The sequence below is a fragment of the Rattus norvegicus genome, chromosome 6, assembly GCF_036323735.1.
Source record: "Rattus norvegicus strain BN/NHsdMcwi chromosome 6, GRCr8, whole genome shotgun sequence".
In the NCBI taxonomy this organism is placed as follows: domain Eukaryota; kingdom Metazoa; phylum Chordata; class Mammalia; order Rodentia; family Muridae; genus Rattus; species Rattus norvegicus.
In genome coordinates this window covers 83223468-83248732 of record NC_086024.1, presented here as the reverse complement: position 1 = coordinate 83248732, position 25265 = coordinate 83223468, and the positions used below count along the sequence as shown (strand labels likewise).

The 25265-nt window shown below is 39.7% G+C and overlaps 1 pseudogene; it reads left to right on the top strand.

Moving 5' to 3' along the window:
• The first annotated feature begins 2508 nt into the window (after nt 1-2508).
• On the top strand, nt 2509-11394 carry Hsp90ab1-ps16 (heat shock protein 90 alpha family class B member 1, pseudogene 16; annotated as a pseudogene).
• The last annotated feature ends 13871 nt before the right edge of the window (nt 11395-25265 follow it).

Below are 25265 nucleotides of genomic sequence, written 5' to 3'. Positions count from 1 at the left end.
CACATCAAACCAGACACACTCAAACTAATAGAAGAAAAACTAGGGAAGCATCTGGAACACATGGGCACTGGAAAAAATTTCCTGAACAAAACACCAATGGCTTATGCTCTAAGATCAAGAATTGACAAATGGGATCTCATAAAACTGCAAAGCTTCTGTAAGGCAAAGGACACTGTGGTTAGGACAAAACGGCAACCAACAGATTGGGAAAAGATCTTTACCAACCCTACAACAGATAGAGGCCTTATATCCAAAATATACAAAGAACTCAAGAAGTTAGACCGCAGGGAAACAAATAACCCTATTAAAAAATGGGGTTCAGAGCTAAACAAAGAATTCACAGCTGAGGAATGCCGAATGGCTGAGAAACACCTAAAGAAATGTTCAACATCTTTAGTCATAAGGGAAATGCAAATCAAAACAACCCTGAGATTTCACCTCACACCAGTGCGATTGGCTAAGATCAAAAACTCAGGTGACAGCAGATGCTGGCGAGGTTGTGGAGAAAGAGGAACACTCCTCCATTGTTGGTGGGATTGCAGACTGGTAAAACCATTCTGGAAATCAGTCTGGAGGTTCCTCAGAAAATTGGACATTGAACTGCCTGAGGATCCAGCTATACCTCTCTTGGGCATATACCCAAAAGATGCCTCAACATATAAAAGAGACACGTGCTCCACTATGTTCATCGCAGCCTTATTTATAATAGCCAGAAAATGGAAAGAACCCAGATGCCCTTCAACAGAGGAATGGATACAGAAAATGTGGTACATCTACACAATGGAATACTACTCAGCTATCAAAAACAACGAGTTTATGAAATTCGTAGGCAAATGGTTGGAACTGGAAAATATCATCCTGAGTGAACTAACCCAATCACAGAAAGACATACATGGTATGCACTCATTGATAAGTGGCTATTAGCCCAAATGCTTGAATTACCCTAGATCCCTAGAACAAACGAAACTCAAGACGGATGATCAAAATGTGAATGCTTCACTCCTTCTTTAAATGAGGAAAAAGAATACCCTTGGCAGGGAAGGGAGAGGCAAAGATTAAAACAGAGACTGAAGGAACACCCATTCAGAGCCTGTCCCACATTTGGCCCATACATATACAGCCACCCAATTGGACTAGATGGATGAAGCAAAGAAGTGCAGACCGACAGGAGCCGGATGTAGATCGCTCCTGAGAGACACAGCCAGAATACAGCAAATACAGAGGCGAATGCCAGCAGCAAACCACTGAACTGAGAATAGGTCCCCTATTGAAGGAATCAGAGAAAGAACTGGAAGAGCTTGAAGGGGCTCGAGACCCCAAAAGTACAACAATGCCAAGCAACCAGAGCTTCCAGGGACTAAGCCACTACCTAAAGACTATACATGGACTGACCCTGGACTCTGACCCCATAGGTAGCAATGAATATCCTAGTAAGAGCACCAGTGGAAGGGGAAGCCCTGGGTCCTGCTAAGACTGAACCCCCAGTGAACTAGTCTATGGGGGGAGGGCGGCAATGGTGGGAGGGTTGGGAGGGGAACACCCATAAGGAAGGGGAGGGGGGAGGGGGATGTTTGCCCGGAAACCGGGAAAGGGAATAACACTCGAAATGTATATAAGAAATACTCAAGTTAATAAAAAAAAAAAAAAATATTTGTATTTGGTGTGTAATTATCAAATTTGAATAATTAGCATATCTATATCCCTATTTCTCTGTGTTTGGAATCTTCAAATTCTTTTGGTTGTTCAAAAAGTAATCAAAAGGAGGCTGAGAGATGACTCAGTTGAAAAGGTGGCTGCTTTGCAAGCATGAGAACCAGAACTCAGATTCTCAGAACCATGTAAAAGCCAGGCAGGCACGTGACCACCTCTATTCTCAGCAATTGGAAGGCAGAGACAGAGGATCCTGGGGGCATCTGGATACACAGACTAGCTTGTTTTTAGTACGTTTTGGGTTCTGTGAGGGACCCTGCCTCAATGAATAAAATCAAAAATGATTATGAATGTCAACAAATATCAAATTTGGGCCTCCACATACACCGTCATACTCATACACATGGGTGTGCTCAGGCATGTGCAAGGATGCATACATGTGCACACTTCACTTTATGCTCAAACAAAATATATGCATTGTAAATATGTGTGTATGTACAGTACATATATGTGTGTATATACAAGCATATAAAATAGGGGTTGTTTTCCAATACAACAGTACTACTGTGAAATGGAATGGTAGACACCATCCATTGTCTCTAGCTGTGTCTTGATACCCAATATAAAACTCATTGCAATTCCCCAACTCCTCTTTTCAGCTCCTAGTAATCACTAATTTCCTTTGAGTTCAACTTTTTTGGCATCTATTCATGTAATATTTTGATCCTGTTCTTTTTCAAGATGAGCTATGCTATTATACAACTGCTATGTAGGATTCTCACAAAAGATGACTAAAGTAACACTACCGGAACAGTTGTACTCCCTCTCTCATAGCTCCTGAGCACACTGGAATCAAGGATGACGTACAAGACTGAGCATAAATACCCAGAAAAGCCACGAGCAGTCCTAGGATGTGCTATAGCGGCCATCTTTAAACCAGTAACTGCAACCAGAGAAAATAAGCAAACGTCAAGCTTCTTCCCTAAAGAACTGGAGCTCATGGTGGGACCAGGGTGGTTCCCCTGAAGCCCAATCAGAGTTCTCACTAAAGGAAAGAGCTAAAACCCAGTACCTAAAATAGCAAGGCCTCTGACTCCTCTCACATAAGCAGGTAGGATTTCAAATTCTCGATGCAACCAAATGACAAAAATTTACATGTGAATATTTTATAAGTATTCATAAAAACAATCTGTTAAACATGAATAGTGTCAAACACAGGTCTGAGCAACAACTCGATTGAGAATGGTTAAGTACTTGCAAATGCAAGATGATGTGAGTTCAGACCCCAAGCACCCACCTAAAAAGATATGTATTTTACAATATCTATAATCACAGAATTGAGGTGATAAGGGTAGGGGAAAGTCCCTGGGGCTTTTTGACCAGCCGGACTAGCCAGTCAGCAAGTTCCAGGTTCACTCATAGTATTTGTCTCAAAAAAGTAGAGTAAAATTGAGGAAGGCATCTGACCTTGACCACTGGCTTCAACATGTATATATTTTCATGTGCACAACACAACCAACATGGACACACATACACACACACACACACACACACACACACACACACACAGAGCGTATACTACACACCAAAAGTAAATTCCCAAAATAAAAAACATCTACAACAAAGTGCCAGTGGGTTGTTGGTCCCTCTTTAGTAATAGCAATCTGCAATTAAACTTTTACCTACTTACTAGGAGTCTCATCAAAGATTTAGAAGTTATCAAAACTTGATGTCTTTATTAAAATTTCTATTACTTTCCTCCCATCAAATTATTTATTTAAAGTGAAATTTAAGAAAATTAATTTTTGCCCAAGAAGCTACTAAAAGTACAGTTTCTAAATGAAGAGAATTCAAGTAGGAGGTTCCTGCCTCTGGCGAGCTGTTGATTTTTTTTTAATTCCACTAAATTTCTGTCATCTCATCTAAAGAATGGGTTTGGTGTGGCTCCTTGGGCTGAGAAACAGGTTTAAGAACTCATATCCAACAAGGAATCTGTACAGCAGCAGGGAGAGGCTCCCACCAGGACCAGCAGCAGCATCCTTGAAGGAATTGCAAGTCTCATTCACACAGCACGTTTCTCAACCTGACATTTCCCCTTTCTTTCATAATGTGATAAAATGTTATAACTCTGAGGAAAAACAGACATCGAGAGAGAGAGAGAAGGAGAGAGAGAGAGAGAGATTTACTTTATCAAATCTGAAATTGTGATTCACAGAGCCCAAGATTTACAGAAATGAGATTCTAGAGAAAGTCAACTACTTGTATAAATATGTCCATGCTCTGAAACTTAGGGTTTTGAAGGGTCTCAGACATCTCCCTCTGAGAAATACCGAGGATCTGAAAGGGCTGCCTTGGCAAATATGGAACCTGTATTATGGTACTTGCAGAAACGGCACTGCAGGCTTCACTGCAGGTCTGTGTCCTGGAATAGCTCTGAGCCAGATGATGAGAGCGGACCATGAACAAGTAATGCAAGAGCGATGTGGGAGGCCCCGGTGTTTCTCACCCCACTGCCCTTCATCAGCATGGGATAAAGCATGAGCAACTTCTTTTGCAGATTGCGGTAACTGCATTCCACTCCACTAAGTGCTGTGTGAAGAAGGTACGCTTGTAAAGTGCATCCCTGTCTAGAAGACAGACTTGTAAAATGCATCCCTTCCCACTCCTCTGTCAGACCCGGTGAGCATCAGTGAGTTCATGTACATTAAATCATAGAGCTTTTCTGAAATAAATTACTGAAAGAGGGGGGAGGGTGTCGCTAAAATGATTGTGGCATCCTATAATCTGCCCTTCTCTTTATCAAAGGAAAGAACATAAATATGGTGTGTTGCTATTTCCCGAATGTGGAGAAAGGGAATTCCACCACAATACCTAAAGCCCCCAGTGAGAACCTACCCTATTCTGCTGAAGAAGAGAGGGAATGGGGAGAAAAGAGAGAGGCTTTCCCAATGCCAGACTTGATAGAGACGAACTGCTTCCAAAGAGCTCTTCCCAGTCTCCCTATTTTTAAGGGGTGGGGAAATGGCTAATAGGACTAAGGATATAAAAGCATATCAGAACTAAAAGCTAATTTAAAGACGATGGCGTCCACTTATTTCAAGAGGTTCAGCACGATTAGGCACTGTCCTCAGGTAATAGGAAATCCAGAAACGGCAACAAAACCAAACCCTCCACCTGGAGGTTGTACCTTTATTATTTAAAGTCTGTGATAAAAAAAAAAAAAACTCTTCTTAGTTTTCAAGAAAACTTACCAGCACATAAACCCTTCCTCACAGCAGATTTTTCTTAGTTCCTTCAAACTAAGGGTCTCCTCCTTTCCCCCCTCTTAACGGTGTCTATAATGAAGGTATTTTTATTGCTGCTCCTCAATTATGAGCATCAAGTGTAAATATTGGACGAATAATAAATGGTGTCAGCGCAAATTTGATTTTGCATAAGAACGTTCCCAAAGGAGAAAAATATCAAAAAGGGGGACTATCGAAACATTCAATTTTACAATGTTGCTCAATTTCAGGTTTTCTCCTTGAAACGGAGCAGACACTGAGCCTTCCCAGACTGACATCAGACTTGACATTTTCCTCTCTGAAACAAAGGTACTTAAGGTTCTCACACACACATGATGGGATGGTTCATCCCACTGAAAGTGCTAAAGGATTTAACTGTTGGAGAGGCACAGCTTGAAACGCATCATAAACTAAAACCATCAACAGAGTAGCAGCCGCCTGCCTTACTCTCTTCACTATCCTAATGGCAAAGCTTTTGACACCCAGCAATGTGTTTAGCAGTCTAACAGAAAATAACAAAATGAAAGATGAGAAAAATTGTAAGTCACCTTGCAAAGTCCCTTGACTGAACTTGGAATGAAAGTGAATAAAAATGACCACAATATAACCTGTTGAGTATGCTCTATTTCAATCTAACTTCAAGAGAGAATTAGTTGTCTCTACTCTTGAAACTTAAAAGCCTTAGGTCTATTTCCCTATGAGAGGTAAGACAGAAATATACCTCTTATATTTGCTGTCTGCATTATAATGAACATTTTATTGCGACCATTATCTGAAGCCCGTTTCAGTTTTCATTGCTGTGGTGTTTACCACCCAAATATTTTATAAGTAAGAAATGTGAGCTAGGGAGATGGACTGAAACTGCTAAAATTGGAAATTATCATGTTTAATGCCTCCATCAATAAGGTCGCTCGCTGCTTCCCACATTTGTTTGAAAGCTTGGGAGTGCGAGCAGAGAAAGCTAGTAGATTCCCCAAGATCTGTAGTGATGTGGCAAGCAAGAACAAAAGAAGGCACAAGGGAGAGGGAGTCAGAGACAGGAACCAGAGCAGAGCAAAGAGCGAGGCCTTGGAAAAAGACCACAGGAGTCAGGACTCTGGGTTGAAAAGAGGGAACACCTGATACAACTTCTGGGGATTCTCGGGCTTAATGAAAAAGAGAAATGTTAGAGGTTGAGTCAGTCTCGGTTCAAATAACTCACTTTTGTGGTTTTCTAGAAAGAACTTGGATAGGGTAGGATATAGGGGTTCATAGAAGGGAAAGATAAAGGGTGAGCAGGTCATAGAACTGTGAAGTTGCGTATTAGGTTATTGCTGTCGGAGCCGAGTCTCTGAGTACCCCTCACACCACTGTACACCATGTGAACTGTGACTAATTACTCTTTCTTTTTGCAAATTACCTACTTGAGGATGTTTCTCTTAAACAGTTTGGAAGGACACAGACAGTGTCTCCCCCCTAGAATAAAGGCAAGCAAGCTCTACTTTCCTCATAAATAATTTGTTAGCTCTGTGCTGCCCTTGTAGAAACCAAATACTTCCAGTTCCCCTGTCCCTTTCTCACTCTGAAAGCGTGAGGATCCTCTGTAGTAACTCTGGCTGGTGCTGTTACTGCATTAAACACCCCTGTGCCTGTGATTCCTTCAATAAGCAGCATGCAGTTATTTAGCTCAGGACACTTCATCTATATTAAATATATATTTATAAATATATTATATATGATATATTATATAGACTATATTCCTTAGTTTAGTGACAATGGAATGCTAAAAAACAAAACAAAAAACAAAAACCAGAAACCCACAAAGCTCCATTATCACAGATACAGCCCCATTGAAGAGATGCAGAATCTCGTGTCTACAATCCCAGCACCAGGAAAGCAGGATTAAGAGAATTATGAGGTCCAAGTCAACTTAGAGTACATAGTGAGACAATATCCATTCCCAAACTTCCTTCATGATTGTCTGCTAGTTACATGAGCTACAGATGTTTCCTTGCACTTGATGGTTCATTTTTACCACATCATTGTAAAAGTGTACTACGTTAAATAGGTGAGGAAAACACAACAGGTTAATTTTCTGCATCCTAGAAAAATATAATAGAGGGAGCCAGAGAGATGGCTCAGAAGTGACAAACCATTGCTGTTTTCACAAAGAACCAGAGTCCAGTTCCCAGCACCAACATCAGGCAACTCACAAACAGCTGAGACTCCAGTTCTAGAATAAAAAACCCTCCTCTGGCCTCCATAGACACCTGCACACACATGTGCGTGCACACATACACACACGCACACACACACACACACACACACACACACACATACACACAGGCAGTCACACATATACTCATAAAGCAATCTTATAAAATAAAAAAGAACATGGCTGACCAAGTATCAGTGGGCTGGAATGGGAGTCCTTTAGGAATATAGGAATATATCAAAGATCGGTAGGGCTGATTGTATGCTAGATCTAGTTGTAGCTTTCTGGGTATTTGTCATACCAGAGTGACTTCACCAGTTTGCAGGAGCCCCAACAGAGAATGAAGATTCTCTCTCCCAACAGCATCATTTGTTGTGAGGGGTTTTGTTGATATTGGCCATTCTCATTGCCGTAAGTTTAACTCTCAAAGTAATTTTAAGTTTTGTTTCTCTAATTGCTAAACACATAAAAACATTTCAAAATGTTTCATGAGCATTTTTACTTCTTCTGATAACTCTTTTCAGATTTATAAGTCATTTTTAATATATCTTATCTTTTGATTCTTTGCTTTTTGGTTTTGTTTTGAATATTCTGAATATTAATCCTCTGTCAGAAGTATGACAGGCAAAGACTCTCTCCCACTCTGTAGGTTTCTTTTTCTCTCAATTGATTGCTTCCTTAGCTGTATAAAAAAATTAGTTTTATGAAGAGGATGTGGGTAAAAGGTAACCCTCATTAACTGTTGGTGGGATCGCAAACTAGTATAGCCACTATAGAAATCAATGTGGAGAGAATTAAGATGATAAAATTAAATCAACTACATGATGCAGCTATGCTACTCCTTGACATGCACCCAAAGAACTCAGTGTCCTACATTAGAGATACCAACTTGGCTGTATTCATTGCTGCTCTAGCCACAGTAGCTAGGTGGTAGAAGCAATCTAAGCATCTAACAGTGGATAATGAAATGTGGTACATGTACATGATGCTATTCAGTTATAAAAAACAAAATGAAATCCTGAACTTTGCAGGTAAATGGATGAACTAGAAAAGAACATACCTAGTAAGGTAACACATTCAAAAATATAGATGTCACATGTTCTCTCTAATTGGATGTTCCCAGCTCCAAATCTTCATGTATTAGTATATACCCTAGAGGAACTGCAGAAAACAAGAAAATAAAAGGGGTCATTTCCATGGTGGTGGGGTTTGGGAAGCAATAGAGAGAGTAGCAGGTACATGTCCTGATTAGAAGCATGATTAGAAGTGGCTATTTCAGTAGGTGGAAGAACGTAAAGGAGGAGGTAAAATAGTAAAAATATGTCTGAAAAATCATAAGGAATCATTCTGTTAACTGTTTATCTTTATAAAAACCTAGAATGTGTGTTATGTATGCACCTACAGTTTAAGTGAACTTTTTTCATCTGGAAGGAAAATGTTTCCTGTGGGAGCCAAAGACCACTTAACAAGAAACCCAATACCAGCTAAGAGAAACCCTCTTTTGAGTTGTTGATCAGGGCTAACCAAGAGATCCTAAAAATATACAGCCTATTGCTCTTTGCTTCAGCTGCCTTTCACAGGCAAAAATTCCTATTGCTGAAGACACCAAGCATATCAGAAGCAGGCTTCACATGACCTGGAAGCAGTTCCCTGACCTGGAACTGACCTGAATCCTTCCACATGGAGGATTAGCTGGCATGGTACCAGGAGGTAACATGTAAGCTTCCAAAGGAAGGAAGCAAGCAACAGATCTAACCAGCTATGAACCACAACAGTGACCAACCTGGCACGATGATCCCAAAGCTGCAGTAGTCACATGGATACTTTGGCAATAACCAACTGTAACTGGACGGAAGACCCACTCAGCAAGAGGGAGATCAGGCCTAGTACTGGAAACCTAGCTACCTACTCGGTGCTAGGGAAGTCATGGATCTTGGAGGCAAATCTACCACTTCCAATTTACTAAACCAGAATAATCACTAACAAATATCTATAAGCATTTGTTCTTATACTTACAGATAAATGTACTCCTCATCCATCATCAAAGATACTTCCCCTTGCAACAGAGAGAGCATTACAGAAAATCAAAAATTCAAACTGCAGAGTTGTGAAGCCCAGTACCAATAGATACATCTACAAGACACTCCCACACGCAAGCCTCAGGGAACATTGTGAAACTGAGGGTGAAAAGAGTGTAAGAGTCAGAGGACCATGGGGTTCTCTGTGAGGTTCTGCCTTCTATCAATGTTAGATGCTACACCCATAACATGACCATAAACATGAGCTGAACAATGACCACACCAACAAACATGCCAAAGTGCTTGAGGGAAAGCCCAAGAGGCCTCAACCCTAGACAAAGAACTACAAGCAACTAAGGAATTGTAAAAGTGGGAGAAATAGTATTCTACAGGGAAGAGCACACCAATTGGTTATACAATACCAAAATGTCAGCCTTGAAGGCATGTAACATTCAGACGAAGCTGGTTATATTTTAAGAAATACACATGTATATGCATATACCTACTGAATGTAACCACAATTGATGGAAAAAGAAGGCATGAATTTAAAAGAGTGAGAGTATATGGGAGGGTTTGGAAGGGCTGAAGGAGAGTTAGAAATGATACAGTTGTATTATAATCTCAAAAACAAGAAAAAATCAGAGATATGAAAATATTGAAATAAATAAATATATAGTATTTTGAAAAAAGAAATGATAAAATTTGTAGATAAATATACAAAAATAAAACATAAATTTAGAAAGGTAAGCCAGAGCTAGAAAGACAAGTACTGAAAGTTCTCTCTAATTTGTGGATTCTAGCTCCAAGTTTTTAGATATGAATATATAACCTGGGGTAACTGAAAAAACTTGGAATGTAAAAAGGATTATGGTGAGATGGAGGAAAATAGAGAGAAGGTTAGTGGAACATGAGTTTCTATGAAGAGGCAGCTAAGGAAAATAGACAGAGGGACTTTATCTGGGGAGGAAGGGGGAAAGAAATACAAAGGAAAAAGGAAAATAGAAGGGATCACTATTCTTCAGTCACCCCTGCGCTGCCCTGTGGGAGCTGGACATGGTCCCAGCCCACCCTTCTCTGTACTACTACGTGGGTTTCCCATTAAGATGCCTGAGGAAGTGCACCATGGAAAGGAAGAGATGGAGACCTTTGCCTTTCAGGCAGAAACTGCCCAACTCATCTCCCTCATCATCAATACTTTCTACTCAAACAACGAAACATTCCTCTGGGAGTTGATCTCTAATGCTTCTGATGCCCTGAACAAGATCCAGCTTCCAAGTTAGAGAAATGCTCCAGCAGAACAGGATTGTGAAAGTCATCCACAAAAAATTGTGAAGAAGTGCCTTGAGCTCTTCTCTGAGTTGGCTGAAGACAAAGAGAACAAGAAATTTTTTGAGGCATTCTCCAAAAATTTAAAGCTTGGAATCTATGAGGATTCCACTAAGCATCGCTCTCTCTGAGCTCCTTTGTTATCATACCTCTCAGTCTGAGGATGAGATGACTTCCCTGTCAGAGTATGTGTCTCACATGAAAGAGACACAGAAGTCCGTCTACTATATCACTGTGAGAGCAAAGAGCAAGTGGCCAACTTTGCCTTTGTGGAGCATGTGAGGAAACAGGGCTTTGAGGCGATACATATGACTGAGCCTATGGATGAGTACTGTGTGCAGCAGCACAAGGAATTTGATGGAAAGAGCCTAGTCTCAGTGACTGAGGAGGGCCTGAAGCCACTGGAGGATGAGGATGAGAAGAAGAAAATGGAGGAGAGCAAGGCAAAGTTTGAGAACCTCTGCAAACTCATAGGGAAGATCTTGGGCAAGAAGATTGAAAAAGTTACAATCTCCAATAGGCTTGTGTCTTTGCCCTGCTGCATTGTGACAAGCACCTATGGCTGGACAGCCAACACAGAACAGATCGTGAAGGCTCAGGCACTGCGAGACAACTCTACAATGGGCTACATGATGGCCAAGAAACACCAGAGATCAACCCTGACCACCTCATTGTGGAGACCCTGAGGCAGAAGGCTGAGGCAGACAAAAACAACAAAGCTGTCAAGGAGCTGGTGGTGCTGTTTGAAACTGCTCTGCTCTCCTCTGGCTTCTCACTTGAAGATCCCCAAACATACTCCAAGCATATCTACCACATGGTTAATGATGAGTCCACTGCAGAAGAATCCAGTGCTGCTGTTCCTGATGAGATCCTCCCACTAGAGAGTGACAAGGATCCCTCTCTCATGGAAGAAGTAGATTAATGGCTCCTGGGAAGCTGATGCCCTCTGTATAGTATCCCTGTTGCTCCCCCAACAGCCCTGACTGACCCTGACCTACCTGGCTCTCTGCTCATGTCTACAAGAATCTCTTCTATACTGTCCTTGTGCCTTAAGGCAGAAAGATCCCCTCCCACAGAATAGCAGGGTTGGATGTTGTGTATTATGGTTTTTTTGTTTGTTTTATTTTGTTCTGAAATTAAAAGTATGCAAAATCAAGGAGATGAAGTTTTTAAAAAAAGAAGGAATCAATAATATTTAAGATGTTTGAGAAACATTTTCTTTACTTTAAAATTCATATAATAAATGTAATAAGCAGTATGTGTACAGATGATACACACACACACACACACATATATATATATATATATATATATATATATATATATATATATATGTACTATTTAAGGTGATATGTTATCCCCCAAGGGCCATGGACTATCTAACAAAAGCCCCGGTGCCAGGCATAGGAAGCCTCCCATCAAGTTGTTGGGCAGAAGAGTCTATAAGACTCATAAAACAATGTAGACTATTGTTTTTATCCTTGGTTCTTTCCAGAAGTTGAAGATAGGATCCTATTGATGAAAACATCACACACTTCAGACTCAGGATGTGGAGGAATGTATTTGTAACTGACCTCTGGACTAACTCTCACATTCCTCCAGGAGGTGCTAAGCAAGCTTCCAAGAGAAAAAGAACCAGTAATTCTTTCTAGCTGTAAAGCTTATGACACACAACAACCAGCATGGCAAGAGAGTCTATTTGAACTATCTTGATCTACAAGTAGAGGTGAATTCATACCTGCACTGTAAACCTTCCCATGGCTGGTGAGGTCATGAACTCTAGAGCAGATCCTACTACTGCCACTTCCCTAAATCAGTATAACTGCTAACTGCACTCTCAATACTTATCCTTCTATCCACAGATAATCTAATCAAAGCTTCTTTTTGTATCAGGTGGATATAATTACAAAAGGCAAAGGTAGTCAAAATGCAGAGATCAATTGATCATGGGGTACCCAGCTATCTTAGTTAGGATTTTACTGCTGTGAAGAGACACCATGACTAAAGCAACTCTTATAATGACAACATTTAATTGGGGCTGGCTTACAGGTTCAGAGGTCCAGTTCATTATCATGAAGGCAGGAGCATGGCAGCATCCAACAGACATGGTATAGGAAGAGCTGAGAGTTCTACATCTTGTTCTGAAGGCAAACAGGAGAAGACTGACTTCACAAGAGCTAGGGATGCGGGTCTTAAAGCTCCCGCCCACAGTGACACACTTCCTCCAACAAGGCTATACTTACTCCAACAAGGCCTTCTAATGGTGCCTCTCTCTGGGACAAGCATATGCAAACCATCACACCAGCCTCAACTGATACATCATCAGTTGTATGCAGTGCCTACATGTAAGGTTCACAGAGTATTATGGAAGAGGAGTCAGAAAGATTCTAAACTCCAGAGGATTAAGATATCAGCTGGGCAACAGTATGTTCTACAAATGACAGGGATACTGCACCCATGAAATCTCAATGATATTACCACCTAAATAAACCTTCATGCCAGTGGACATGCCAATATAAATGAGAGAATTTCCACAAGGCCCTCTCCCTATATGAAGAGCTATAGACAATCAATGGCTATTAAGAGAGGAGGATAAATATTCTCTAAGGAAAACTTGTTGATAGGTTTCCCATAATCCCCAGTGGTCATCCCAAAAGATAAATATGCAACACTAAATAGTTGCAACAGCTTGTATATATGTGAAAATAGTAAAAATATAAAATATAAAAAGTATAAAATATAAAAGTAATAGTAAAAGATAATAATTAAAAGGAAGAGATCATAAATTTGAGACGGGGCAGGAAAGGTACAAAAAAGAGGATTGGAAAAGTGAATAGGCATGATGCAAATCTGTATCTCAAATCTGTACTCAAATCTGAAACATTCAAGAAATAAAACATAAATTTTAATAGGAAAACACCAGACAACAGAATCAATCAGTTATCCTTTATACAAGGCCTTTTTCATACAATGTTGTTTTAAATTGATTTCATGCAGTGCTTTTTTTTAATATTCAACCAGGCAGTCAGATATAGTAGTGGTCCATATCTTCGTATTGTTAAATAGCATTCCATTGTGGCTATACCTCGGTTTATCTGCTTTATATTGATGAACACTTTATGCATCCCTTCAGCTGTGAATGGCCCCAGACTCCCACATGCTGTAAAGCCGTTTTATGATCACACATATTCTATTTTTGGGTAAATATCTATATAAACAGTGCTTGGTCATAAAGGAAATGTTTATTTAATCATGGTACTTAGGGGACAAGGGTAGGAGGACTGTCAAAAGTTTGAGACCAGTCTTGTCTATATATGAGTTCCAGACCATCCAGCATTATATAGTCAGGCTCTGATACAAAAACAAAGAAATAATTAGACTTTTCTCCAAAGAGGCTGTACCATGTCTTCCTCAAAAAAGCATGAGAGTTCATTTCTTTGTTGGTATTGTATATTTTCAATGTTTATAGTCATAGACTTTCTGGTGATAATGCCATTGCATCTTTAATGTTTTTGCATGTGTTTTTAACACTTGATAGTCTTATCCACAACTAGAAGCATTAACGATTGCAAATGGTAAAAAAGGAAAAGAATTTATGGAAAATGTTTCCTAAGCACATAGCCCTGACCTAAGTATCACAGTTCCACACGATAGTCAGAGATGCAGGTGATGAGTACAGAGCATCAGGTGTCTGAATTCCACATCATTCTTCTGTGACTTAATCAAGAAGGAGCTTCCACCTACTACAGACCCCTGATCCTCAGCTTCCTGCTGAGATTATGGAAGGATACACTTAAGCCTACATTAAGCCCTAACCACAGAATTGTAATTGAGATATACCATTTTGATGGGATGCAACCTGATGCCATTTGCTGTAACATAAATTTTACTTAACAAAATTACTCGGGCCTGTTTGTTTTTATTTCCACTTGAAAAATGAGAAAATCATTTCAGGCACTATGTGCTTGGTGGCAAGGGTTTAGGCACTTCTAATAGTGACCAACATTTCTTATAAAATAGAAAAAATACGTGGATCATGGATCATTTCACTTAAACACATCAAAGTTCCACTTGTGCATGAACCGGAGGTGTTATTATACCTGTTTGTGAGGGTTTAAACAGTTGTCATAACTGTTAAAACTGTCTCAACTTTTCACAGCATGTAGCCAGACTCTCAAAGCCCGTGAATATGTTCCCTAACAAAACCCCACAAACTAAATGAGCTGGCTTTGCTCATTACAGAACAGTTTCTTTTCTCTTTATTGCCCCCCACTCCTTTATTCTTTGTACTATATTTCAAAGCTAACACTGCTGAATTTAAAAAACATGTTTACTTCTTTAGAAGAAAATTAAGTAAGATGTTTCCCCCATGATTAGAAATCTTATTCTTCTGGCAATGAGATTAAAGGTTGAGTCTCCTTGTGACCAGTGATGCCCCTTGGTGCATTGTTGAAAGTCTTTAACTCAGACTGTGATCATTTCTACAAACTTTTAACTTTCTTCACCCCCTCCCAATAAATTAACCAGACAACACAGAAAAATAAAATAATGTTAACTGAAGAAGTCAGTAAAATAAAGGGTATCTATTGCTAAGGGCTAACTACAGCTTGGCTAGTGTAGGCTAACAACAGCTTCTTGGCTCTCCGTTCCTCCACAGACCTGCTAATGGCTGAAGGCCTTGGGGTTTCCCTTTTTATAGCTGAGCTTTGAAATTTTCCTTATGGAAACACACACAGCACACCACATTCCAATCCAGGCCCATCACACTCGACAAGAATCCCATCTTTAATTCAAGATACCATCTCCCTGTGCAGCTCATCCAAGGGATTTCACATTATATCCTGTGAAATTAATCACTGAAACAGCACCTAAGCAAAAGGGAAATGAGGACCAAAACACATATTTCACCCCAATACAAAGAGACCTGATGCTTTAAGAGTAAATTGCTAGCTCATTGCTTGTTCCATAATCCATCAACAAGGTCTACAAAACGATCAAGCTCAGTCATGCACAACTGATCACAGAAAGAACCATGTATAAAATGGGCCTTTGTATTAAAGGCTATTGGGAATATTTAGGCTATCTTCCTGCTCTTCAAAGAGGAAAATGGCCCAAGGCTACATCAATCAATAGTATGATAGCAAAAAAGAACTTGAAATAAGCACTTAGGAATAAATGAATTCAACTGACTGCAGATGAGGAAGTAACTTATTTAATGTTCCAAGGTCTTTATATAGGATAGTATGATCAGGCTATTGTCACTGACATGAAAAGATTAAAACACTATAGTTTTATCAGAAAGTAAAGTGTCACCCCACCCAAGGTTAACCTCACTTTAATTTATTGAAGATATCTTTAGTGCACAAGGCTAAGGTATGTGTCTGCTTTAATGGAGTCCTGACTTCATAAGTAAAACACATGATGAAGCATTGGCTCTATACAAAAAACTAATAAACAAGGGAATGGATTATAGCTACTAAGGAAATATGATTCTTGCTCTGTCTTTTGAAAGAGAAAATTAAAGACCAATGTGGCGTGCCACTCACTAAGCTGAAACAATAGTTTGGAACATACTTAGCAACAATTGAAACCAGAGCAGTGTGCAGGCTGCAAACTATTAGGAAATCCAGGTGGCACACCGTAGAACACTTGTATTCAAAGGCACAGTGGACTTATACTTGGAGCTCAACTCACCTGAAATTTCATTCAAAATGATTCTTTGATTATACATGAAACTGTTAACATGTTCTCCACAGAAGCCTTGGTCAGCACTTAGGTCATTATCGCCCATAATTTAATTTATATCAAAGAAATAAGAATATGGTATGTTAAAACACTACTCTTGTTTGCATCTGTTTCTTTGTCTATAAGTGCACATAAATAAAAATATCAGCTCTTTTGTTTTGTTGCTAAAAATATAAGATAATCATAAAGAAGAATATAGGCTGGTATATTACAGTATATAATTAGAAAATCTTGAGTTATTTTTAGTTTAACATCATTATTATTTGGGAAAGGAAATTTGGTAAAACTTTCACATGCAAACATAATAATCCAGATAGACAGAAAGTTCTTGAGGAGACATAGGAATAATGCCAAAACATTACTGGTGTCATCCTTTGTCCTTCAAGACAGAAAGAAAAATACCTATAAAACTTTACACTCTACATTCTATTATGTAGATGTTCTTCATTTAGCATAGAAAGAATCACTCAGGAAGCTTGTTGCGATCCATGTAGGTTTTTGATGTTCCCGGAAGACCTGTTTTGAAGAATCCCTAGCAAAGGGCGCACTGGGAGACAATAGAACATGTTAGAGCTGGATATTAGTCATTTGGAGAATGTCCTTGAAGATAGTATTGAGACTTTGGCCTTTCTTTTTTCTCACGCTATGCATCTCTCATAGTTAGTACTGCTGTAATGAAACACGATAAACAAAAGCAAGTTTTGAAGCAAAGGGGTTTTTTGGCTTATACTTCCAAGACAATGGTCATCATGGAAGAAAGGACAGAAACTCAAACATGGCAGAAACCTGGAGCCAGGAGTTGATTCAGAGACCATAGTGGAGCAAAGGGAGTTTGCTGCTTATTGGCTTGCTCTTTATGCTTCCACAGCATGCTTTAATGTAGAACCCAGGACCACCATCACATGGGTAGCATCACTACAATAGGTTGAGCCCTCCCCCATCACTAAGTAAGAAAATGTCCTATATGCTTCCTATGAATGTTTTTTCTCTTTCTTTCTTTCTTTCTTCCTTTCTTTCTTTCTTCCTTTCTTTCTTTCTTTCTTTCTTTCTTTCTCTCTCTCTTTTGAGATTCCCTCCTCTCTAATGACCTTAGTTTGTGTCAAGTTGACAAAAAAAAAATTGGAAAGCACGGCCTCGTGGTCAAAGCAAGTCAATGACTGTGGACATCAGAAATTGTAAGCCAAACAAACCTTTCTTCCTTTTAAGTTGATTATCCCAGGTATTTTTGTGGCAATGCCAGAAAGCTGAGCAACCCGGCAGACCTAGATAAATCCTGAGATTCTGCTTTCCTAATGAGTCCCCTGGAGATACCATGATCATACTTCCAAGATAAGCTTGGAGTACAAGCTCTGTAAGGCAAAGTCCTTTCCCTCACTTTTGTACTCCATCAAATGTCTAGAAAGGAATGAAATTTGAATCCAGGGCATTAGTTTCTACATCTTCAGGGAGCATCCGAGTGGTAATACTTCATTGGTCCTTGTATAGCCTTTCTAACTTTATGAGTAAATATTATTCATTAAAAAGCACTCAATTTTTTTCTTTCTCTCACTCCATCCAAAGTATTACCCAAAGTTCCCAGGTTCACCTCTTGACAAACTGTTTTCCAAGATGGTAATAATTTATGAACAAATGGTGGCTGAAATGACTTAAAAAATTGTGGTGTAGAAAAGTTTCAATTAACTAACTGTCTTAGGATAAAAAATTGGAGTTTCTGGTTTAATACCCAAACTATTACCCAATCCCCTCACATACTACTCTGAACCAGAATACACAGAAGACTTAAGCTACAAGCTTTTCTGGGGACACCTCATCAAATAATAGAAAATAGGTGTTTTAATATGTCAATACATGATATGGACCTGGGCATCAGTTATTGATGATGTTCCTAGTGAGCAAATATCAACAGGCGATCTACTGGGGGATGTTGTGCTCAGAAGGACAGAGGATGAGCTCTGGTTTTGGACTATATTTTCCATCATGGACATAGTGTAACTGGGCACAGTATCAGTACCTAACTCCTGGGATGTTTGTGCTAAATCTATGCATTAATCATTTAATATTTATAAGGTACACAGTCCTTCAACTGCTAAGTGTAGTTGCCAAATGTTTACATTATTAAATGGTAATATTTACTTAAGTTGTGACACAATTATGGGACATGTCATGTATTTTTATAAATACATAGCATGCATTTATGTAGAATTCTCAAGCTAACATAAACCCACTGGCTTGTGTTTGCTATTTTACTCTTCCCAACTCTATCATTCTATACTTTAGGACCATTTAGATTTTTCCAGTGGTTTTCTGAAGCCCGCTTTCCTATATTTTCTGTTTCTATGTTTTTCAGTTAAAACACTTTGAACTTAAAACCAGTGCTCACCCAGCTTCACCAGAACAATCAGTTTCATTAAAAAGAAGTAAAAAAGATGACTTAGTGTTTTATGTACCGGATAATACTGGATGTACACCTAAGCTTTTGCTGAGTTTGTGTGAATACATATGAGAGCTTCATGAAGCAGAATGAGTGGATTTTACGAGTGCAACAAAAGGTCTCAAGAGGATTAAGATATGTAGCATCTCAACAGAACGGAACTCAAAGGAAGACACTTCAAGTTATTGAAGTGTTTGTGCTCACTATTCAACTTCTAAAGGCCATAACACTCATGGTCCTTCAGTGTTATAATCAAGATGGCCATTTCAAGGCAGAATATTTGAAAGTTATAGAAAATACAACATTGACAGAACAGTTCTCACTCATCCAAGATTAAGAAGCTGCACTTCTATGCGTTTGTACTCAATTACATAAACTTGTGGGGCACTCTATCCATCAGTGCAAGGTTGAATTGACTAAGTTAGTCCAAGGATTCCTCCCATTAAGAAGTTTCTCAAGACCCTTCATGGTTTAGTCCTCCAGCATTACCACCACAAAACCTACAGACATTAGACGTTGTGTAGCGTATTGTAAGATACTAGTACCCATAACCTCTGGGCTAATCTTTTCACATGCATTCGTTTTCTTTTGGTGTCTAATATTTACAAATGTACTCATGTAGCATCCTCAGGACTAGAGCATAGCTTCACATCTGGGATACACAGGATTAATTATTAATGTCTCACATGTTCAGCACCAAAAGAATGACAACAACAGGAAACTAAGGAATAAATGAAAGAATGGAATCATGAAAGTAAAGTTTTCTTCTTAGTTTTCCTAGTGAATGAGTGAGAGAGAGAAGGAAAAAAAACCAAAATTCAATCTGTAAAATGTGGAAGGATGAAACGAATCCATCAATGTTTGGCTTAAGAGACCCTCACATTGAAGAGATGAACTATGATTAATACTCATGATGTGATTGTCCAGTTTTTGTTCTTTTCTTATTAGTTCTCCACTTTACTTAAGTGTAGCCCACTTCCTTATGTTGACACCCACAATATTATTCCACTCTCTTGTGTGGTTTGCAGGCATCATTGACTGGCTCTGTGGACATTCAACCAAGGTGAAAGAAATGAATGAGTTCTACTGTTCTTGGAGAAAAGTTGGTATGATTTAAGGAAAGCACATGATATACTAAGAACATAGAGTTCAAAGAGTATTCTTCCTATGTTTTGGTACAAACATCTTTGAAATGGCTTCAGGGCATGTTTGCAGGAATTTTTACTGACAGCAGCCAGTGAACACTGCTTTCTCTCTTGCAGTTAATGTTTTGTAGCATAAGGATCATGCAGGCGTTTGGCTTCTGGCTGTATCTCTCACTGTGTGGGCTTAAGCAAAATAACCACCCATTCTAAAATGCAGTTTCCTCATGCATGATACAGAAAACAATGAACTAATGAGAATTTCTACCTGACAAGATCATTGTGAGGAATAAACAAAATAATCCTGACAGTTATTAACATCAATAAAAACAAAACATAAAGTAAATGCCCTCTTTAATGAAAACTAGTCCTCCAGAGTGGTGGCTAAAAGACTGAAAACATTTAAGAAGGGCCTTGCACTTCTGGGACATACAGGAACTGAAAGATACCTCTTTGTAAGGCACTTCCAAAGTAGAGATTTATTCTAAATAAGGCCAATGATCAATGTGTATAACCAAATATCAAATGATAGGGTACATAAACTCAACTACTTCCTGGTATAGCTGCATAAAAAATCTTACAGGTGAATTTTTTATATAAAAAATAGTAGACAGGACTGTTTTAGATATGTGGTAATGAATACAGTTGTTTCCCTGTCTCATACAAACTGTGCCTGAGTGGGCACTAAGCTAACTTCAGGGATCTGGGCATTTGTTTAGGAAGCTCTCACCTGGGATTTCCTTATTCTGTTACATGCTAAACAATGATTTATATTTAACTTAACTTCATGAACCATCTGTTAACATCGCTTACTCCTCAGTATTCCACCCTGTGCTTTCTTAATCAGGCCAATAAATCTGGCACAGAGACGTACTGTTGGCTGTACAGAGACTGCTTCCAGCGGCAGTGTCCCTTAACCTTTTAAATTAGCACTGGAATGTGTTGTTTTTACCCCCTTTACCCCTTTTAACTGCTAGCGACTCCTGTTGTATGGTCCTTCTTCCATTAGCTGCCCGGGTATACACTGAGACCATCATCTCCATGGTCTTTACAAACATGTACTTTACCAAGTTCTGGTCAAAGTTTTCTGTCCTTGTCTCATTTATTGTGGAAATAGACTTTGTATTTTTTGGCTATGAAGTGAAGATGGGATTTGAAAATAAATTTTTAGCTTCCTGGTTGCTGCCGCTGCAGAGAGCCCCTGGGCAGCACACCACGAGCGAACTTGAGCCTCGGGACCACAGGTAAGACCAAATTTTCTGCTGCAAGAAAGCTGCCTGGTGAGCTTGGGACACACGGAAGCAGAATTTCTCTAGGACCGGGCACGTTCTGTGTTTACCGGAAGTCCCACACCCGCGGATCCCGGCCCGCAGCAGCTCTCTGCTCCCAGACCCGGTGAGAAAGAGACCCAACCGCCTGGTCAGGTGGGCACTCCTGAGGCTACAGAGCGGAAGAGACCACCAACACTGCTCACCCCTGCCCACATCCCTGGCCCAAGAGGAAACTGTATAAGGCCTCTGGGCTCCCGTGGGGGAGGGCCCAGGAGCGGCAGGACCCCTGCCAGAGACACCGCCGGACCCTGAAGGAAACAGACCGGATAAACAGTTCTCTGCACCCAAATCCCGTGGGAGGGAGAGCTAAACCTTCAGAGAGGCAGACAAGCCTGGGAAACCAGAAGAGACTGCTCCCTGCACACACATCTCGGACGCCAGAGGAAAAAGCCAAAGACCATCTGGAACCCTGGTGCACTGAAGCTCCCGGAAGGGGCGGCAGAGGTCTTCCTGGTTGCTGCCGCTGCAGAGAGCCCCTGGGCAGCACCCCACTAGCAAACCTGAGCCTCGGGACCACAGGTAAGACCAAATTTTCTGCTGCAAGAAAGCTGCCTGGTGAACTCAAGACACAGGCCCACAGGAACAGCTGAAGACCTGTAGAGAGGAAAAACTACACGCCCGAAAGCAGAACACTCTGTCCCCATAACTGGCTGAAAGAAAACAGGAAAACAGGTCTACAGCACTCCTGACACACAGGCTTATAGGACAGTCTAGCCACTGTCAGAAATAGCAGAACAAAGTAACACTAGAGATAATCTGATGGCGAGAGGCAAGCGCAGGAACCCAAGCAACAGAAACCAAGACTACATGCCATCATCGGAGCCCAATTCTCCCACCAAAACAAACATGGAATATCCAAACACACCAGAAAAGCAAGATCTAGTTTCAAAATCATATTTGATCATGATGCTGGAGGACTTCAAGAAAGACCTGAACACACTTAGGGAAGCACAGGAAAACATTAATAAACAAGTAAAAGCCTACAGAGAGGAATCGCAAAAATCCCTGAAAGAATTCCAGGAAAACACAATCAAACAGTTGAAGGAATTAAAAATGGAAATAGAAGCAATCAAGAAAGAACACATGGAAACAACCCTGGATATAGAAAACCAAAAGAAGAGACAAGGAGCTGTAGATACAAGCTTCACCAACAGAATACAAGAGATGGAAGAGAGAATCTCAGGAGCAGAAGATTCCATAGAAATCATTGACTCAACTGTCAAAGATAATGTAAAGCGGAAAAAGCTACTGGTCCAAAACATACAGGAAATCCAGGACTCAATGAGAAGATCAAACCTAGGGATAATAGGTATAGAAGAGAGTGAAGACTCCCAGCTCAAAGGACCAGTAAATATCTTCAACAAAATCATAGAAGAAAACTTCCCTAACCTAAAAAAAGAGATACCCATAGACATACAAGAAGCCTACAGAACTCCAAATAGATTGGACCAGAAAAGAAACACCTCCCGTCACATAATTGTCAAAACACCAAACGCACAAAATAAAGAAAGAATATTAAAAGCAGTAAGGGAAAAAGGTCAAGTAACATATAAAGGGAGACCTATCAGAATCACACCAGACTTCTCGCCAGAAACTATGAAGGCCAGAAGATCCTGGACTGATGTTATACAGACCCTAAGAGAACACAAATGCCAGCCCAGATTACTGTATCCAGCAAAACTCTCAATTAACATTGATGGAGAAACCAAGATATTCCATGACAAAACCAAATTTACACAATACCACGACCTAAAACTGGTCTTCAATAACAATAAGGGAAGAATGCCCACATATATGTGGAAATTGAACAATGCTCTACTCAATGATAACCTGGTCAAGGAAGAAATAAAGAAAGAAATTAAAAACTTTTTAGAATTTAATGAAAATGAAGATACAACATACTCAAACTTATGGGACACAATGAAAGCTGTGCTAAGAGGAAAACTCATAGCGCTGAGTGCCTGCAGAAAGAAACAGGAAAGAGCATATGTCAGCAGCTTGACAGCACACCTAAAAGCTCTAGAACAAAAAGAAGCAAATACACCCAGGAGGAGTAGAAGACAGGAAATAATCAAACTCAGAGCTGAAATCAACCAAGTAGAAACAAAAAGGACCATAGAAAGAATCAACAGAACCAAAAGTTGGTTCTTTGAGAAAATCAACAAATAGATAAACCCTTAGCCAGACTAACGAGAGGACACAGAGAGTGTGTCCAAATTAACAAAATCAGAAATGAAAAGGGAGACATAACTACAGATTCGGAGGAAATTCAAAAAATCATCAGATCTTACTATAAAAACCTATATTCAACAAAATTTGAAAATCTTCAGGAAATGGACAATTTCCTAGACAGATACCAGGTATCGAAGTTAAATCAGGAACAGATAAACCAGTTAAACAACCCCATAACTCCTAAGGAAATAGAAGCAGTCATTAAAGGTCTCCCAACCAAAAAGAGCCCAGGTCCAGACGGGTTTAGTGCAGAATTCTATCAAACCTTCATAGAAGACCTCATACCAATATTATCCAAACTATTCCACAAAATTGAAACAGATGGAGCCCTACCGAATTCCTTCTACGAAGCCACAATTACTCTTATACCTAAACCACACAAAGACACAACAAAGAAAGAGAACTTCAGACCAATTTCCCTTATGAATATCGACGCAAAAATACTCAATAAAATTCTGGCAAACCGAATTCAAGAGCACATCAAAACAATCATCCACCATGATCAAGTAGGCTTCATCCCAGGCATGCAGGGATGGTTTAATATACGGAAAACCATCAACGTGATCCATTATATAAACAAACTGAAAGAACAGAACCACATGATCATTTCATTAGATGCTGAGAAAGCATTTGACAAAATTCAACACCCCTTCATGATAAAAGTCCTGGAAAGAATAGGAATTCAAGGCCCATACCTAAACATAGTAAAAGCCATATACAGCAAACCAGTTGCTAACATTAAACTAAATGGAGAGAAACTTGAAGCAATCCCACTAAAATCAGGGACTAGACAAGGCTGCCCACTCTCTCCCTACTTATTCAATATAGTTCTTGAAGTTCTAGCCAGAGCAATCAGACAACAAAAGGAGATCAAAGGGATACAGATCGGAAAAGAAGAGGTCAAAATATCACTATTTGCAGATGACATGATAGTATATTTAAGTGATCCCAAAAGTTCCACCAGAGAACTACTAAAGCTGATAAACAACTTCAGCAAAGTGGCTGGGTATAAAATTAACTCAAATAAATCAGTTGCCTTCCTCTATACAAAAGAGAAACAAGCCGAGAAAGAAATTAGGGAAACGACACCCTTCATAATAGACCCAAATAATATAAAGTACCTCGGTGTGACTTTAACCAAGCAAGTAAAAGATCTGTACAATAAGAACTTCAAGACACTGAGGAAAGAAATTGAATAAGACCTCAGAAGATGGAAAGATCTCCCATGCTCGTGTTTTGGCAGGATTAATATGGTAAAAATGGCCATTTTACCAAAAGCAATCTACAGATTCAATGCAATCCCCATCAAAATACCAATCCAATTCTTCAAAGAGTTAGACAGAACAATTTGCAAATTCATCTGGAATAACAAAAAACCCAGGATAGCTAAAACTATCCTCAACAATAAAAGGACTTCAGGGGGAATCACTATCCCTGAACTCAAGCAGTATTACAGAGCAATAGTGATAAAAACTGCATGGTATTGGTACAGAGACAGACAGATAGACCAATGGAATAGAATCGAAGACCCAGAAATGAACCCACACACCTATGGTCACTTGATTTTTGACAAAGGAGCCAAAACCATCCAATGGAAAAAAGATAGCATTTTCAGCAAATGGTGCTGGTTCAACTGGAGGGCAACATGTAGAAGAATGCAGATCGATCCATCCTTATCACCCTGTACAAAGCTTAAGTCCAAGTGCATCAAGGACCTCCACATCAAACCAGACACACTCAAACTAATAGAAGAAAAACTAGGGAAGCATCTGGAACACATGGGCACTGGAAAAAATTTCCTGAACAAAACACCAATGGCTTATGCTCTAAGATCAAGAATCGACAAATGGGATCTCATAAAACTGCAAAGCTTCTGTAAGGCAAAGGACACTGTGGTTAGGACAAAACGGCA